The sequence below is a fragment of the Equus caballus genome, chromosome 2, assembly GCF_041296265.1.
Source record: "Equus caballus isolate H_3958 breed thoroughbred chromosome 2, TB-T2T, whole genome shotgun sequence".
Classification (NCBI taxonomy): Eukaryota; Metazoa; Chordata; class Mammalia; order Perissodactyla; family Equidae; genus Equus; species Equus caballus.
Window position 1 is genome coordinate 122804971 of NC_091685.1, and position 17365 is coordinate 122822335.

Genomic DNA, 17365 nt, shown 5'->3' on the forward strand with positions numbered 1-17365 from the left:
AGGTGATAACTTAAATTTTCTCCTCAGATCAATTAATGTAGTCAATAATAGAGGGGACGGGGAGGTGGGGCACCTTTTCTAATGTGCACAAAGTCATCATTGTGTTCCTGTTTCACTGGCTATTTCTCTGCCTGGAACGCTCTTCCCCCAGATATCTGTATGGCTTACTCTCATTTCCTTTACTTCTCTGCTCAAGGTCACATTTTTTGTGAGACCTATCCTAACTATCCCATTTAAATTGCGCATTTCTATCCTTCATTGGCACTCCTAGTTCCCCCCAACCCTGTCCTATTTTTTTCCTGCACTTACCACTTTTTAGCATATATATATTTATTTTTTATGTTTATTATATCTTGTCTGTCTCCATTAGAAGTATGCTCCATGATGTAGGGAGTTCTGTCCTTTTTTAAAAAAATTTTTGACTGGTATGTTTTCAATGCCTAGAGCAGTACCTAGCACAGAGTAAGCACTCAAAAATATTTTTTTAAGTGAATAAGTGACATTGGAGCCTATTAAGGAATGGTGAGAGGGAGCATTTGAACTTGAGCTCCCTATTCAAGAAGAGCTTGAAGTTAGGAATTTTAGTATTATTTCTAGATGAGGTTATATTGGTAATCTTGCTTTGGCATATCTTCATTTTTAAATCTAAACTGGGAACCTCAAGAAAAGTAGCAGGAGTGGCTCAAGCTTTTCTCAACCTCTGAGAGGCCCCGAGAGACAGCTGCTCACCTTGCCCTGCAGCTCTGGGTGGTCTCCTGAGCTACTATTGAACCCTTTTGCTCAGTGTGCATCTTTAATTGCTTTGCCAATTGAGCTGTACTTTAGAGGTAATTTTTGCTACAAAGAGTTAAAATATCAGAGCATTTTAACCATTCTAGAAATTAGAAGTAGGAATTTGAGACAAATTAGATTTTTCTAATAGAAATGTTCTGAGCCGAAAGCCCTAAAGGGGAGTAAAGAAACCAATTAACTTTAATTTAAATAATCATGTCTTAAGTAGCAAATGAAGCAAGTTCTATTGTTAAAGAACAACTGTACTAAATCCCTGAAAGGTTAGCTTCCAAATGGCATTAACGCTGTGGTTTCCTGGATTACTGATGAAATAAGTTTCTATTGCTCACTGTAACCTCTGTTTGTTGTCTTATTGACATTGTTATTGAGAGTAGAGGAGGGGAAAGATGGAGAGATCAAGGACAGAATAATTGTGTGAAATTCTCATTGATGTTCCTATTGTTAGTAACTTTTTTAGAGCAACAAACAAGAAAGCTATTCATTTTATTCCTGGGAAAAAAATAGTACAAGAAAATGTGAGAAAAGCTTATTTTCTTGTTCTAGAACTAGTATATATAGTATATGGTTTTCTGTTTGTACTTACTATTTTGAAAATAATGTGTTTATGATGATTGAGATCACTCTTTATAACTACAATGACTGAAGTTCAGCCAATGTCTATAGACATTAAGGCAACCATCAACAATGTATTAATAAGGTATATATTATGCAAAAATATGGCCATAGGTTACTGCCTGGAGGTATATTGGACGAGTTTATGTAATGGAGTACAAAGAACATGAATTTGGCAGGCAGAGTTTGAAGTCAGGTCGTGGAAAGCTTAAGATGCTACACTCAGACTTAAACCTTATTCTTCTCCCACCTTCTCTATTTCTTCCTCCTCACATGCTACCTTTGTAACTTTAACCTCGCTGGGACTGTCTCCTCATCTGAAACATGAGGATAATAATCTTTTATTGCAAGTCTGCTGGGAGGGTTAACAGAGGTAAAGCATGTGACTGAGGCTGGCACACAGTGGGAGCTTCATAAATACTGGCCTTAGGATTGTTTTCTGGACATGAAACACTGCTTTCTGACCTCCCTTCCTTACCCAGCTTTGCACATCAGTGTCATATCGTGTGCTTTACTAATGTTTGCTGCGCTCTGGGGAGAACCTTTTCATCTCCCTGTGGTATTCTGGGGAAGAAGTCAAAAGAAACTACTATAGAATTTACCAAATGGATTGACAGAAAAGGGAAAAAGGGTTAAAAGGGTTGACTTTCTGGAGATACTTTTTTTCTTCAAAACATAGCCACTGCCCTTGCTGGCAACATGACCTGTGCCTTGTTCCAATTATTTATGCAAATCAAGATTTTTATTTATGCAAATTAAATTTTTTTCTTGTGAGGGAATTGGTGAAATGATGCTATAGAAGAATCCAGTGCATTTCCATTGTTGCTTGCTCAAGAGCAATACTGTTTTGTAGTAAGAAGAAAATAATTTTGCAGAATGCTCCTGGACCATCACATAGAAATAACATAGTATCATGTTTGTGTTGAAACTTTTTCTTCCAAAATGTCATAACCCCATACGAAAGAGAATTAAAATCCTGTTATTTTAATTTACATCTAGCCACAAGATAAGTAGAGTTATCATTGAAATTCTAATTAAATGGGATGATTGACTAAGGTAGCACATCAAAGAAGAGAAGTGAATATGATAAGTCGAAGACTTATTAATTAGTCTGCGTGGAAGAAATTCCAGGGATGTCAAGCTGAGCCTGCTGCAAGGAGAAAAAAAGCAGACAAGAAAACGTTCATTTCTTTGAAGTTAGGAACTGAGATAGTGATGGAGGTAATTGTGTCTGACTGGATCCAGTAATGAAGAGCTGTAAATCAGACCTCAGAATCCAAGGAAAGATTCAAGTAACGAATGTGGCGGCCCCCCCTGCTGCGAAGAAACAGAATGCAGAGCGCACTAATTGACCCAGCCTATTTCCCAGTAGTTCACTGTTATTATTTATTAATTTTTAATTTCTGAATTATTTACGTCCTGGGAAATTATTCTTGACAGCCTGTTAGGCGTGCCAAAGTTAATGGAGGATGAAAGGACTGGTACCAGAATTAGCAGGGATGTACTCACAGGCTACTGGATTTAATGATTTTGGGAAGAAAAATTGATTTCACACAGCGTGTCACTTTATACTACGTTAGGGATACACCAGCCATTTGATTAATTGAGGAATAACCAATTCAAAGTATATTTGAAGTGTAAATGAGTCACACTGCTCAGCTGTTTATTTTCCCCCCTTTCAGAAAGATCTGAATTTTCTTGAAGCCGATGATTAAAAGCTGATGAAGACACACTTGCATGCTTTGAATGCACACCTGTTTGATTCGTATTAAACTCAGAGGGGAAGAAAACCCTGAAATACAAGAGAAGATATTCTCACTTTTCTTCTTTCTCCCTTCTAGTCTCTTTATGTGATTTCTTCACTCCAGCATGGGGCCCAGGAGTCGTTGGCTCCCTTAAGAACGAGGCTCAAGAAAAGTTCTCATATGTTTTATGGCCTATGATCACAATCAGTAAGAAGTAGTGATAGCTAATGAACAGGAGGAACAAATAGAAGAAAAATGTATCAAAAGAAAACAGACTTTAATGAATAAGGGAAGAGGATTAATCTCTAAGGAGAACGAGTGAGGCAGAAATATGCCATCACCATCCAGCCGGAAGCTCTGCAGCGTTCGTGACTTGGCCTTCTCGGGCCAACCTCATGAGCCTTGGTGTGTCTCCTGCTGCCATTTTTGGTCGTCACTCTTTGGCCTAGTCCTCTACCTGGTTTCCTTAAGTCAAATCTTCCTCTTCCACTGTATGCTACACCAATGCTCCTCAAGGCTTACCGTGCAAACAGATCTCGGGGGCTCTTGCTGCTCGGCTGGTTTAGATTCAGTGGGTCTGGGTGGGGCTGAGATTCCGCATTTCCTAGAGGCCCCCAGGTGAAGCTCGTGCTGCTGGTCCTCAACCAGTCTTTGAGCAGCCAGGTCGTCAAAAGTCTGGCAAACTCATTTTCTTTCAAACCCTGCTTTTAACCATGTAACTCTCATTCAGAAACCTTAAATGATTTCCAGTACCTACGATTAAACACAGGTTCCTTAGCCTCACATTCAAGACCTTCCTGATATGATCACAACCTGTCCTCCTGAGGCATAGCCTGCATTTCTCAGCTCGCTGCTTTGGTTTATTGCTATTTCTTCTTCCTGAAATGCTTCTGTCATAGGAAATCCCACCAGCGCCTCAAGGCGTGTTTCCAATACCATATCCCCGGTGTTGGCTATGCTAACCTTCTCCTACCCAACAAGGCACGAGTTCTCCTTCGCATTCTGTCATACTTTAGTTTTACCTCTTTCTTGCCATGTGATATCTTCATTCGTATATCATTGCTATTAATGTACTTACTTCTCCCTGTGCACATGCAGGGCTGTGAGTTATAAGGGTGGAGACTGTACTTTATCTTTGTGTCCTTCCCAAGTGCAGTGCAGAGCAGAGTGTGTGTCTAACAAATGTTTAGTTAAACTGAACTATGTGAGAGTGTTCCCTCCACAGTCATTCCTACCCTTGCAAATGTGTAGCATCTCTGGAATTCTTTAAAATAGCCCACAAGTTCTGGTTTTTGCTACTCCATTTACTCATTCATCCACTTAAGCGTGTACTCAAAAGTATTTGAATGTTCTCTGTGCCAGGTCCAGCACCAGGGGCTGAAAATACATAAGTGGAACAACAATCCTTGCCCCTCAAAATCTCCCCCAAACTTTTATGTCCTGCTTCACCATTTTATATTTCCTAACTCCAGCCCCAAAACACACCTATCTAAGCAATATTTATTCCTTTAATTTTTTAAAAAGGCAAAACTCTTCTTGATAATTCTCCTAACTATTAGAGGTGCAAGCAGCATTAGCTCAGAATGTGGATGCCGTGAATCCTGAGGAACTTTCTGCTCTACCTAGACTTGGCATATGTTCATTCTCTTCTCCAAAGGATTTAAAAATCCTTAAGGCCTTGTCATTCAACCACAATTATCCCCCCCAGTACCCATTTTTCAGCGATGTACCAGCTCTCGAACCATTGCTTCTACTTGTCCTGGGCTCCTTAAGGGTGAAGCTCCACAGTGTATTTAACAAACTTACCCCAACACCAAAATGTTCTCAGGTTCCTTCCCCTGCCTTCCTTGTTGCCTCTTTTCTTCTTCTTTTTCTCTTTGTGTATCTCATGCCCTTATCCTGCCATACTTTCCATCCTTAACTCCTATACTCTACCAAATCCAGAGGGAAAAAGCATTTTTTTAAACACCTCCTTGTTTCATATCTACCACAAAGAATCAGAGAAAAGTAAACCACAACAAGTGATTGTGCCATGAAGTGTATGACAGGGAAATGTCCAAGGGTCTAACTACAAATGAAAAAGAGACAGAAAATTGTATTGTGGTTCTTTGGTGGCAAGTGACAGAAGCCAACTCTGGCCAACAAACAAGAAGAGAAGAAGGATTCAAGGGTTGCTCAGAGAATAGTGGATAGAACTCGCTAGAGTTGAATTTAGGTGAGCAAGAATGCCACCCAATAAGGACTGATCCCTTAGTACCCATGCTAAGAGAACACGCTAGGGTCTAGATGTTACTCTCTCCGCTAAGAATTGACTCATGAGGGGCTGGCCCCGTGGCCGAGTGGTTAGGTTCGCGCGCTCTGCTGCAGGCGGCCCAGTGTTTCGTTGGTTCGAATCCTGGCGCGGACATGGCACTGCTCATCAGACCACGCTGAGGCAGCGTCCCACATGCCACAACTAGAGGAACCCACAACGAAGAATACGCAACTGTGTACCGGGGGGGCTTTGGGGAGAAAAAGGAAAAAATAAAATCTTAAAAAAAAAAAAAAAAAAAAAAAGAATTGACTCATGAGTAAGCCAAAGAGGGAAAAGGATTGGAGCTGATCCATTCCCCTTGGGAAGACTGGTTATTGACTTCTATACCCCTGGAGCTGTCTTGGTTCTAGTTCTTCTTGAGTCCTGGCTTTTTCTTCAATTGATTTTTATCACCGTCAGCCAAAGAACTTTAAGATACAAGAGACAGTTACAATAGCAGCTGCTCAGTAGAGGTTTGCTCATCATCCACATGGTGTGTCAGATATGAATTTTATATACTCTAGAGGGACAGCTCCCTAGTCTACACAAGCATTCCACCCTTGTACCTTTGCTTAAGCTTTCCCATCAGCCCAGGATGTCACCCTCCCTGCTCCCCTTCTCCACTTGCTCAGTGCCTATGCTTTTCTTATTTTTTAACATTAACATCACCCATAGGAGAGAATCAACTTATTCTAAGTTTTATTATGAAAAAGTTTCACGTTCATCAAAGTTAAAAGAATTAAACAATGAAACTCACATATCCTCTCCCTTTATTCAATAGTTGTTAACATTTTGCTATATTTGCTTCATATATTTTCAAAGTAAATTTGACATCATGACACTTTCCTGCTAAACACTCACCATGCAACTCCTCTATAACACAATTCTATTATTGTGCCTCAGAAAATTCATAGTAATTCCATATTAAATTAATCCAATTGTTTCAAGAATGTCTTTTATATACATATGTTTTATTTATTAATAATATATAAAGTTTATATATATATTTTAAACGAAGATCAATTCAAGAGGTTCACTCATTGCATTTAGTTGTTAAGTTTTGTATGTCACTTTTCATATAGAATAGTGCAGTATCTTTTTTATCACAATGTTTACTATTTTTTTTGAGGAAGATTAGCCCTGAGCTAACATCCGCCACCAATCCTCCTCTTTTTTGCTGAGGAAGACTGGCCCTGAGCTAACATCCGTGCCCATCTTCCTCTACTTTATATGCGGGGTGCCTGTCACAGCATTGCTTGACAAGTAGTGCATAGGTCCGCACCTGGGATCCAAACCGGCGAACCCCGGGCTGCCAAAGCAGAATGTGCGAACTTAACCACTGCACCACCAGGCCCTCCCTATTGTTGGCTTTTGAGAGCTCCAGACCAGTTGTCTCGTAGAAAACCTCACATTCTGAATTTGTCTGATTATTTTCCTCATGTGGTCATTTAACTAGTCCTTTTATCTCCTATACTTTTGGTAAACTGAAAATTAGGTCCAGAGGTTTGATTAGATTCATGCTAAACATTTTTAGCAAGACTACTTCTTAGGTGATGTGTACTTCTTATTGCATCAGATCAGGAGGCACGTTATATCTGGTTGTCCCACTATGAGTGATGCTAAGTTTGATCACTTGATTAAGAAAATGGATGATTCCATTTTAAAGTTAAAATTTTCACTTTATTTTTCAATCCCCAGATCAAATGTGATACTCTACTTTAATCTCTTGCTCTTATGTATTAATTTTCTCTTACTTTGTTAGCGTTATCTGTATTGTAATACTTTTATTTGGTGTTATGGTAATAGTTTTGACGTATTTTTTCCTTGCCAGATGGTGAAATTATTGAGCAGAAGGTTATTTTATTCATTTTATCTTAAGTTCTCTGAGAAAAGAAGGTATAAATGTATAAATAAAATGCATTTCTTTGCTATTTGAAACACCAGTGTCTAGTATATCAAAGATTCTTTATAAGGAATGATTGAGCCCTGGCTGCTCTGTCTCTCAGAACGGTCTATTAGTGAATGAAATAATTTTGAATTTACTCTTTAGTCAAAGATTGTTTTCACTGACCTTTGGAACTACAATTTCAAGCCACCAGTAGCTGTACCACTTGGAACAGTGGAGTCTGGAGGGTACCCTAAAGATCCACGACCATTCATTGCTGATCAAGGACCTGTACACGTCTTATACTGACAGAGTTATTTCACTGGCTTCTAGGTTATGTGGTTCAAATATTATCCAATCTCTTCAGCGTGTGAGACCAGATCACTGTCTAAAATGAACGAGCAGATTTTTACTCTAGAACAGTTTTTCTAAAAGACTCATTGAGAACAACCTCCTTAAAGAAAAGGCAGTCAAAGGGAGTTCTAATGGCGGTATGTATTAATACTACTTAAAAGGCCAAAACCTATAGCTGATAAAATAAAGCAAAAGGAAAATATAGAGACTCTCTTGGTGGGATGTTTGTAGCTGATACCAGCATAGGGATGAGGAATGATTAAAACAATTAGGGAATATTACCAAAAAAAGTATGGCTCTGATGTAGGAACAGACACATGGAACAGAATGAAGTGTTCAGAAATAGATCTGTGTGTATATGATAATTTAATATAAGATAAATGTGGTACCACAGAAAATGGAAAAGGATGCCTTGTTTGGTATATGGTCTTAGGAAAACTGGCTCATCTCCTGGAGAAAAAGCTGGACTTTTGGCTTACACCATACAAAGATGAACTCTAGATGGATTAAAAACCTAAAGGAGAAAGGTAAAAATACAGAGCTGGGGGGCCGGCCCCATGGCCAAGTGGTTAAGTTCATGCGCTCCGCTTCTGCAGTCCAGGGTTTCGCTGGTTCGGATCCTGGGCATGGACATGGCACCGCTCATCAGGCCGTGCTGAAGGCAGCGCCCCACATAGCACGACAAGAAGGACCCAAAACTAAAAATACACAAGTATGTACTGGGGTCTTTGGGGAGAAAAAGGAAAACAATAAAAAAAAATGCAGAGCTGGTAGAAGAATATGAAGAATTCTTTGTGAGATATATTGAACCCTGAAAGCACAAATCATAAATGAAAAATTGATGATTTAACTACATCAATATTAAGGCTTTTTTTCTTCAATGAAGGATACCAAAAGCAAAGTTAACAGACAGGGACAGAAAAGTTGCAGCATCGAAAACTAACAAGGGGATAATATCTAGATCAATGATGTCAACTAAAAATATAATGTGAGCCACATACATAACAGACGGTAATTAGTGTTTGGGTGGTGAACATGATGTGGTCTACACAGAAATAGGAATATAGTGATGTACACCTGAAATTATATAATGTTATAAACCATTGTTACCTCAATTAAAAAAAATAGTAGACTCATAGGCCCCAGTTCCAAATATACTTAAAAATTTCCAATAAATATATGAAGTTCCAAAAATATTTTTCTTTAATATTTGCATTTATGTTGTCAAAACTGGTTCATCTTTTTTAAAAGAATTGATTTGACTTTGAAGCAAAAGCATATCAGTTTTAAAACTACTTTAATCCAAGTAAATTCACTAACTCTTATGTCATTTAATGTTATTAACATTGAGTTCAAAGAAGTGTTGCATAATTTGAAAAGAAACTCTGAACTTACCGATATCAACAGAGTATTCTTTAGATTTTTTCTTGTGTTTTTTTCTTTTTGCAATCACATTAAATAATGCCATCGATTATGATTAGAATCTCCTGCACTTTGATTCATGTTAGAAAAATGTGTAAAATCATTATTATTGATTTGTAGTATAAAGAGTTTCAATCTCAACATAAATTCTTGTACCTATCTACCTGGGTCAAAAGTAACCTTCCTTTTGGAGTTTTGAATTTAGTTTGTTCATATGTAGTTTGATATCTGTGAGAAAATGTAAGTCACAATGTTATTTTCTGTCTTTGATTATCAAATATTTAGCAAGCTTTCTTTCTGTTTCAGGAAAATCTTAAATTGGACTTAAGTATCCTTTTAAAATCCTTCCATGACGCTGTCAGCGAGCACTGGCAAGATCACTAAAATCACCATCTTCTGTTTCTTTCAGCAGTTCCATAAGTTGGCCACGATTCCTAGCATTTGTACCTAAACACCAAATAACTGTTAAACAACTCTACTCCTCACGCTTCTCATAGGGTCTGCCTAGAAGGCTGAGCACAAATATTTTCAATATATCATACTTTGGAACGAAGCAGTAAGGGAACCAGCAGTCCCTTGTTTTAAATTTCTGATAAATCTGAATTTTTGTTCTAATAGAGATGGACCACGATGTGTCATATTAGAAACACATTTTTTTTTAAAAGATTGGCCCCTGAACTAACAACTGTTACCAATCTTCTCTTTTTTTTTCTTTTTTTTCTGCTTTTTCTTCCCAAACCCCTCCTAGTACATAGCTGCATATTTTTAGTTGTGGATCCTTTTAGTTGTGGCATGTGGGACACTGCCTCAGCGTGGCCTGACGAGCGGTGCCATGTCTGTGCCCAGGATCCAAACCAGCGAAACCCGGGGCCGCCAAAGTGGAGCACGCAAACTTAACCACTCGGCCACACAGCCAGCCCCCTAGTCTCTTTTTTTAAAGTGTCCAGTTGTACTAGTTTCTGTATCTCCACTTGATTCTGCATCAGTAGTATGCTTTCATTTCATGCTTTATATAGGTTCACTTATTTTTTAAGCCAAAAATGATTTAATTATATTATAGTTAGAATACTGGGTATTTAAATTTAATTACCTCTCAGACAAAGGAAAACTAGGAGAAGTTGTTGCCAGCAGACCTATGTTTAAAGAATGGCTAAAGGAGATTCTCTAAAGGAAATGATAACAGTAGGCCTAGAACATCAGAAAGGAAGAAGGAACAATGGAATGGATAAAAATAGGGGCAAATATAATACACTATTCTTCATCCCATGAGTTTTTAAATCATGTTTGATAGTTGTATTAGTTTTCTCTTGCTGCTGTGACAAATAGCCACAATAATGACTTAAACAGTACAATTTATTATCTTAAAGTTCTTAAGGTCAGAAGTCCAAAATGGGTCTCACTAGACTAAAATCAAAGTGTCATCAGCGCTGTGTTTCTTCTGGAGACTCCAGGAGAGAATCCATTTCCTTACCTTCCTCAGCGTCCAGAGGCCACCTGCTTTCCTTGTCTCTTGGCTCCCTTCCTCATCTTCAAAGCCAGTAATGTTGGCCGAGTCCTCTTCACACTGTCATCTCTCTGGTTCTCTCTTCTGCTTCCCTCTTCCACTTTTAAGGATCCTATGACTACATTGGGCTCACTTTGATAATCTAGCATAATCTTTCCATTTTAAGGTCAGCTAAGTAGCAACCTTTATCCATCTGCTGCCTTAATTCCCCTTTGCCATGTTGTGTAGCATAGTCACTGGCTCTGGGGATTAGGCTGTGGATATCTCTGAGGGAGGGGATATTCTGCCTACCACAGGATTTGACGATTATTATACCATCTGCGAGTGCTCAGTGTAATACTTGAGACATTACGTTTAAAAGCGAGAAGGGATAAATCTCTAGAGAATTATGCTGAGAGAAAAAAACCCGATCCTAAAGGTTATATACTATATTGTTTGATTTATATAACATTTTTAAAGTGGAAACATTTTAGAATGCAAGGCATATTGCCAGGACAAATGGTTGCCTGGGGTTAGGGATGGGGCGGTGGGTGGAGGAAGGAGAGTAGGTTATAAAAGGGCAATATGAGCCGTCACTGTGTTCTTGAAACTGTTGAATGTCTCGACTGTGTTGTTGGATACGTGAACCTACGCAGTTGATATAATTGTATAAAACTTAATACATAAACCCCACACACGAATGCCGGTCAAACTAAGAAATCTGATTGGTGGGGTGTATCCAATATCCTGGTTGTGATATAACACTGTAGTTTTGTGAAAAGTTACCATTGGGGGAAACTAGAATCAGTGTGCAACAGATCTCTATTATTTCTTATAATTTCGTGTGAATATACAGGTATCTCAATAAAAATTTCACTTAAAAAAAGTGAGAGAGTAAAGGAACTTAATGGAAGTAAAGTTTCTATGCTTCATTCAAAGTGATAAAATGCTGACACTAGTAGACCGTGAGAAGTTATGCATGTCTACTGTAATCTCCACAGCACCCGTTTAGAAAAGTATGCAAAGAAATATACTCAAAAATATGATAAACAAAGCGTAATTCTAAAATATTTTCAAGTGATCTACAGGAAGGCAAGAAAAGGGAAACGTAGCAAACAGGCAACAAATGGCAGGCTCGAGCCCACACGCCCAGACTTACTGTAAATGTTGGTCTAAATGCACCAGGTAAAAGACAGAGATTGGCAGGGTGGATTACTGCTGAAATAGGTATAACTGGAGCTCATGCTGTTTGCATGAAATACTAAAGTAGACACATTACAATGTTACATAATTGCATAGGAAAGATCACTCAAACTTCTGGAATCAATCCATTGACGCTGGCTACATTGGTGATGTGATTATGTATAATATAAGAAATGATACCTGTGCCCAAAATGTGCACTATGATAATACAATATTACTGTCTTACAAGATGCAACAGTTAAAGGGGAAGGTACTTTCACCCGCAAGTAGTATAAATCAATTCAACTCATATTTCTTTGACCAAAGCAGTCTCTTGGCTGCATCTACCTTCAAGGTGAAAGTAAATAGCTAGGAAGTACATCTTACCATGTGCTGAGAAATGAGACTGGAAACATTTGGAGGATAGTACTATTGACTACCATAAATGCCACATAAAGATGTTTTTTGTTATGTTTGTAAACTGGGGAATTGGGAGCAATCTGGCTGTCCTGGGGGAATGGCACTTTTAATTTATGTTAATTATAGCTACCATTTATTGAGAGCTTAATATACCACTCACTATTCTAAGATTTTACATTTGTTACCACATTTAATCAACCTGTACATGAAGTAGATACAATGATCTTTCTTTTTCTTGTATTACAGTAAAGGTGAGTAATTTGCCTGGGGTCATCCCTCTTTTAAATGGCAGAACTAGAGCTTGAACCCGGTGTTGTCTAACTCCATAATCCATGCTCTGTTATCCGTTGTGCTGCCTTGCCTCTTTTGGCCTCACTGCCCTTTTCATGGTTAAGCGTGGTGATGGAGGCTATGTCAAAGATCGCTCATTGAAGGAGGGGGCGAAAGAGTAAGAAAGTAGGAGAGAATTAAGAAGGCAGAAGAGAAAGTGAGGGAGAGAGAGAAATCCCTGAGAAATGAGTGGTAGAATGCATGCTATGGTACCTCAGAGGCCTCTTTATCCTGACAGGGCCCCGAGCTGCCTTCGGCCTCCTCTCCTCCACATCTCCTGCTGGCGACTCTGTTGGTTGAACAGTCCATACAAGTGAGCCTCTGATAACACTGGTTAGGGTGCAGAAACAAACTCTTCAGCACTCTTCCCCTTTCTTGATTTTTTTTCTTAGATTTTGGTAGGAGTATATCCTCACTACGCTCTTGAGAAAGAGTACATGGGAATTAAGTTTTTGAGACTTTGCATATCTGAAAGTGTCTTTATTCTTCCCTCATATGTGTTTGACAGTTTGGCTGAATCTAGAATTGCAGTAGGAAGACTTTTCCTGGAGAATTTTGAAGGTCTTTCTCCCTTGTCTTGCTGCAGTTGTGAAATCTGAAGTCATTCTGATTCCTGATCCTTTGTATGTAACCTTTTTTTCCCTCTGGAAGCTGATAGACCCTTCTCTTGGTCCCCAGTGTTCTGAAATTTCACGATGATGTTCCTTGACATAGATCTACTCAAATTTTCTTGGGGAGGCACTTAGGGGGCCCCTTCTACCTGGCAACTCCTGTCTTCAGTTATGAGAATTTTTGTTAACTTATTTTGTTAATGATTTTTCACTTTGTTGCCTCTGTGCTCTTTTCCTGGAAAAAACATCCATTACTCAGGTGTTGGCCCTTCAGTTCTGCTCCTTTGATTTTCCTTATGTCTTCCTTCTCTTTTGTCTTTTTGCTCTACTTCCTCAGAACTTTCTTCAACTTTATCTTCCAATTCTTCTATCGAATTTTTTCATTTCAGCTATTTTTTAACTTTCAAGATCTCTTTTTACTTTGAATTTCCGTTTTGTGTAGTACCATTTTCTAGTTTCACAAGGGTAATCATTTCTTCTGATTTCTCTGAGGATACTAATAGTTTTGTTGAAGGTTTCTTCTCTTTCTATAGTCTCTATTTTCTCCAAGTTCCTTTCTTCCGTTTGTTGGTTTTGGCCTCTGTCTTCCATGTTAGAGGTCTCCCTCAAGTATCTGGTCATCCTTTCTTATATGTGAGGCTTGTTTACTGTGAGTGACACTCTCAGGTGTTCTGGATGGGCTGTTTGTTGGTGAACTCCTGATGTCAATATTTTAAAATCTTTCCTCCTAGGTTGGTTATGTTTAGCAGAAAATAACCTTCTAATCTCCTGCCTAGAGGGAAGTAGTAGGGCTTCTGGCATTCTGGGAGCCAAGCCGAGGAAGAGAGAGAAGTCCTCAGCATCTAGCATTCGGTCATGCAGTCTGTCTGTGTTTGGTGTGAGAATAATACATCTGCTCTCACGTGTGCCTGATGTCCCACAGTCCGGAGGCCTGCTCTATCTACTCCTGAGAATAAACTACTATACTATGTAGTTGAGATATGCACATATTGAACGTAAATACTCTATCTATTCAACCATAGCAATGTGCAATGGAGTGGAGACGTAGAGATCTAACCCAGTGGGACAGCTTTCACCCAGTCTTTCCTGTTTTAGACACCTTGCTGTTCTAGCCTCCTCTCCACACCCTCTGTACAGAACAGAAGTATATGGTGTTGCCAGTTGTCAATCTGCTTTCCAGATTCCGAAGTTTCACTGCCCTTGTATTGTCTTTCCTGTGGGTTTTGCTCTTTAAAGAACATCCCTTTCCTCTGGTCTTAGTGGAACGTTGCGGAGGAGCAGCATTAGCTGTGCGGCTCGCTCCACCATCCTAACCTGGAACACCACGTAGATCTACTCTTGCTCCTTTTAAAATGAGCAGTGGGGCAGACATTTCAGGTTATTGAGATGCAGACCAATCAAAGGGTTCTTCCCTTTCCTTTGTTCTCTGTCAGTGACAATGGCAAACAACATGTAGGTCACACAAGTGTTCTTTAGGCCCAAGCCTTTTGAGAAGACTAGTTTTGAAGGTTTGAACAGTCTAAGCAACCACGTTTTGTTCCTTGGAGCTGACTCGGGGGGATTTTTCCACAACCCATGACCAAACAATGTACACAGTGGCCAGTTACTTAAAGAACAAAGCACTTGAAGCCTCTTATTACCTCTCCGAGGTCAGAAATGATAGGTTCCACTGAGAGCAGATTCAGACTCTTCTCTCTCATTTGAGAGAAGTTCATTGTCTAAATTTTCTGTAATAAAAAACATTAAATAGCAAGCAAGTTTAATTTCTGAACAAGAAATTTTTCTTGTATTACTTATTACACAGTTGCATGTGTTAACTATTGAAATATGGATAAATTGTCTTCTGGGAAGGTGTGCCTGGGACTTAGTATGAAGTACAATAAATAAAAAGTTGGAAAATATTAATTCCACTCATTTCCCATAAAAAACGAGAAAAAGAAATCATTACCTGTCGTATAACTATGATGGATACTTCAGGACTATAAAATGGGAATTTTGCCAAGCGTCTCAGACTGACCTTTATTACCATTCAGCTTTCCTTCCATTCTTCCTTCTTTTCCTCCTTCCTTTCCTCAGACATGTTTCTTGATTCCCAGGATGTACAGGCTCTGAACTAGTTACCGGAGCTGCAGCTGTGAACAAGGCAGACACTGTCCCTGCCTTCTTGAAGCTATGCTCTGGCAGAAAGGACAAGCGTGAAACAAGTAATTACAACATGACTTACTGTGATAAGAATATAAAAGAGGAGGACTTGCCCCAATCTCTGGGGTAATGTTTGAGCTGAGATCTGAGAGGAGTAAAAGATGTTGATTAGGCCAAGGGCAGATGTAGGGGGCTGGGAAAGCAGACCAGACCTGAGTCACAGTAAGTGTAAGTGCCCAGAGGCATTCCTGGATGGCCAGAGCCGAGAGAGATCCGAGATGAGAGTGGGGCAGAAAGCAGAGTCCACCTGATGCTTGGCCGTGAAAGGAAAGATCTCACAGCAGAAACACCAGGCAGTGACTTGACTTGCTTAACAGTCTAAATGGTCATCGTGCTTCATTATGACAATATAGGTCAATAAAAACATTTCACTGAGGAGAAGTTTTAAAAAATATATATATATATATTTTTAATGGTTTAGACTTTTATTAGAATACAAAATGTGTTTTCTAACTGGTGGACAAGAGCAGGATCTATTAAGTATTCAACAGCATCCGTTATGTTGTTTGCTAATGTATCTGCCTCCCAGTGTTTTTGTCTTGTTTTGTTTTAATCACAATTCAGTGTTTAAAAGATAAAGCTTTTTTAACATTCACTATTACTCAATAGCTGAATGCATGTGCTGTCCTAGTTCATGAGGTTAGTGGTGCTTATTTCAATATTAAATAAAAGGATTCATTTTCATTGAAGCAAGCAGGGAATTAAGCTTACAACTTCAATTACCAATAATTAATTCCCCACACTGCAAGCCATGCAGTTCGCATTTAAACTGCCAATGCCCAACGGATAACAAAAATCTATTTTGATCACTTTTTATTTTCATCATTTAAGGAGTACATCTTATTTCAATTAGTTACATGCATTTCCAGATTATGAGAGAGAACAAATACCCCTTCTCAAAAACGAGGCGACTGGAGCAGGGGCGACTTTTCAGCATGACAAAGAAATTCTGGGATCTTTTCATTTCTCCGGCTTTGATTGAAGGAGCGCCTAATATTGTGGAGAATTAGCTACCTCATAAACACGAACCTATTATTTACGAGCAGATGCATAATTTGCCTAAATTTGTTTTTTCTTATGCATTAAGCTATTCTTTGGTGGCTTTTCACTATCTGAGAATAAGAAAGCAATTGAGCACATGATTTAAAATGAGGCAAAATTAAGTCCTGCTCAAAAGCCCACCACCTCGGGCAGCAGGCATAGGATCAGAAGAACCCTTCAGAGAGCGGGACTTGACCTAGAGGTGGTTGAGAGAGACTGAACTCATCAGAATGTTCCATGTTTTTTTGACAAGTTCTGAGCAACAGAAAGAAGCCGCCAGGGTGTCACCAAAGCGAAGACACAATCAGAGCCAGAGTTAGAGATAAAAAGCGGTGTCTGGAATTAGGTTTTGCTGGAAACAGGCAGACCTGTGTGGCATGCTGAAAATAAGTTCTAAGAAGCCTCGTCTTTCAAGTTTTAAAGACATTAGTTTTCTTTCTGCTTGTAAGAATTAACTTTGCCCCAAATAAATCTTATAATTCATAACAGAATTGGCCATGTTACAGTAAAATCTCATTTAAGTGGAACTCAATGAAATGAAACCATAAATTAACTGGAATTAGCTTCTATCCTTGGCTTTCAGGAAAAAGAATGAGTATCAGTCATTTAATAAAAAGTAATAGCTACCATGGCAGGTTCTACGGTTGGTACATATCCATCCCAGGCTTCAATCCTCAGCTGTACCACGTGCAAACGTGTGCGGAATCTTGATTTCCATGCCCTACAAGATCCTTAATACAGTAGTAACACCCTAAAAAAAATTAGATTCGGGGCATTATACTTTTCATTTTAAGAAAACAAACCAACATCAGCCAATATATTTTTAAATGATTCTATTAACAAGGGTTGAGGCAAAAAGGATTTTCTGGCTAAATGAACCTTAATGAGTAAGAATAGTAATAGCTATTCAGCCTAGCGTTTAATCATTCTATTAATCAACTTTTTCCATTATTAAGCAAAAATATATACAACATTGAAGGAGACCCAGCTATC

General features: G+C 38.9%; 1 long non-coding RNA gene across 1 annotated transcript; it reads right to left on the reverse strand.

The window, feature by feature from the left end:
* Window positions 1-13439: 13439 nt before the first annotated feature.
* On the reverse strand, window positions 13440-17123 carry LOC111772594 (uncharacterized). The gene is made up of 3 exons (XR_002806588.2): window positions 17000-17123; window positions 15147-15306; window positions 13440-14856 (listed from the first exon to the last, which is right to left on the reverse strand). It is a non-coding gene; the product is annotated as an uncharacterized lncRNA (long non-coding RNA).
* Between the last annotated feature and the right edge of the window lie 242 nt (window positions 17124-17365).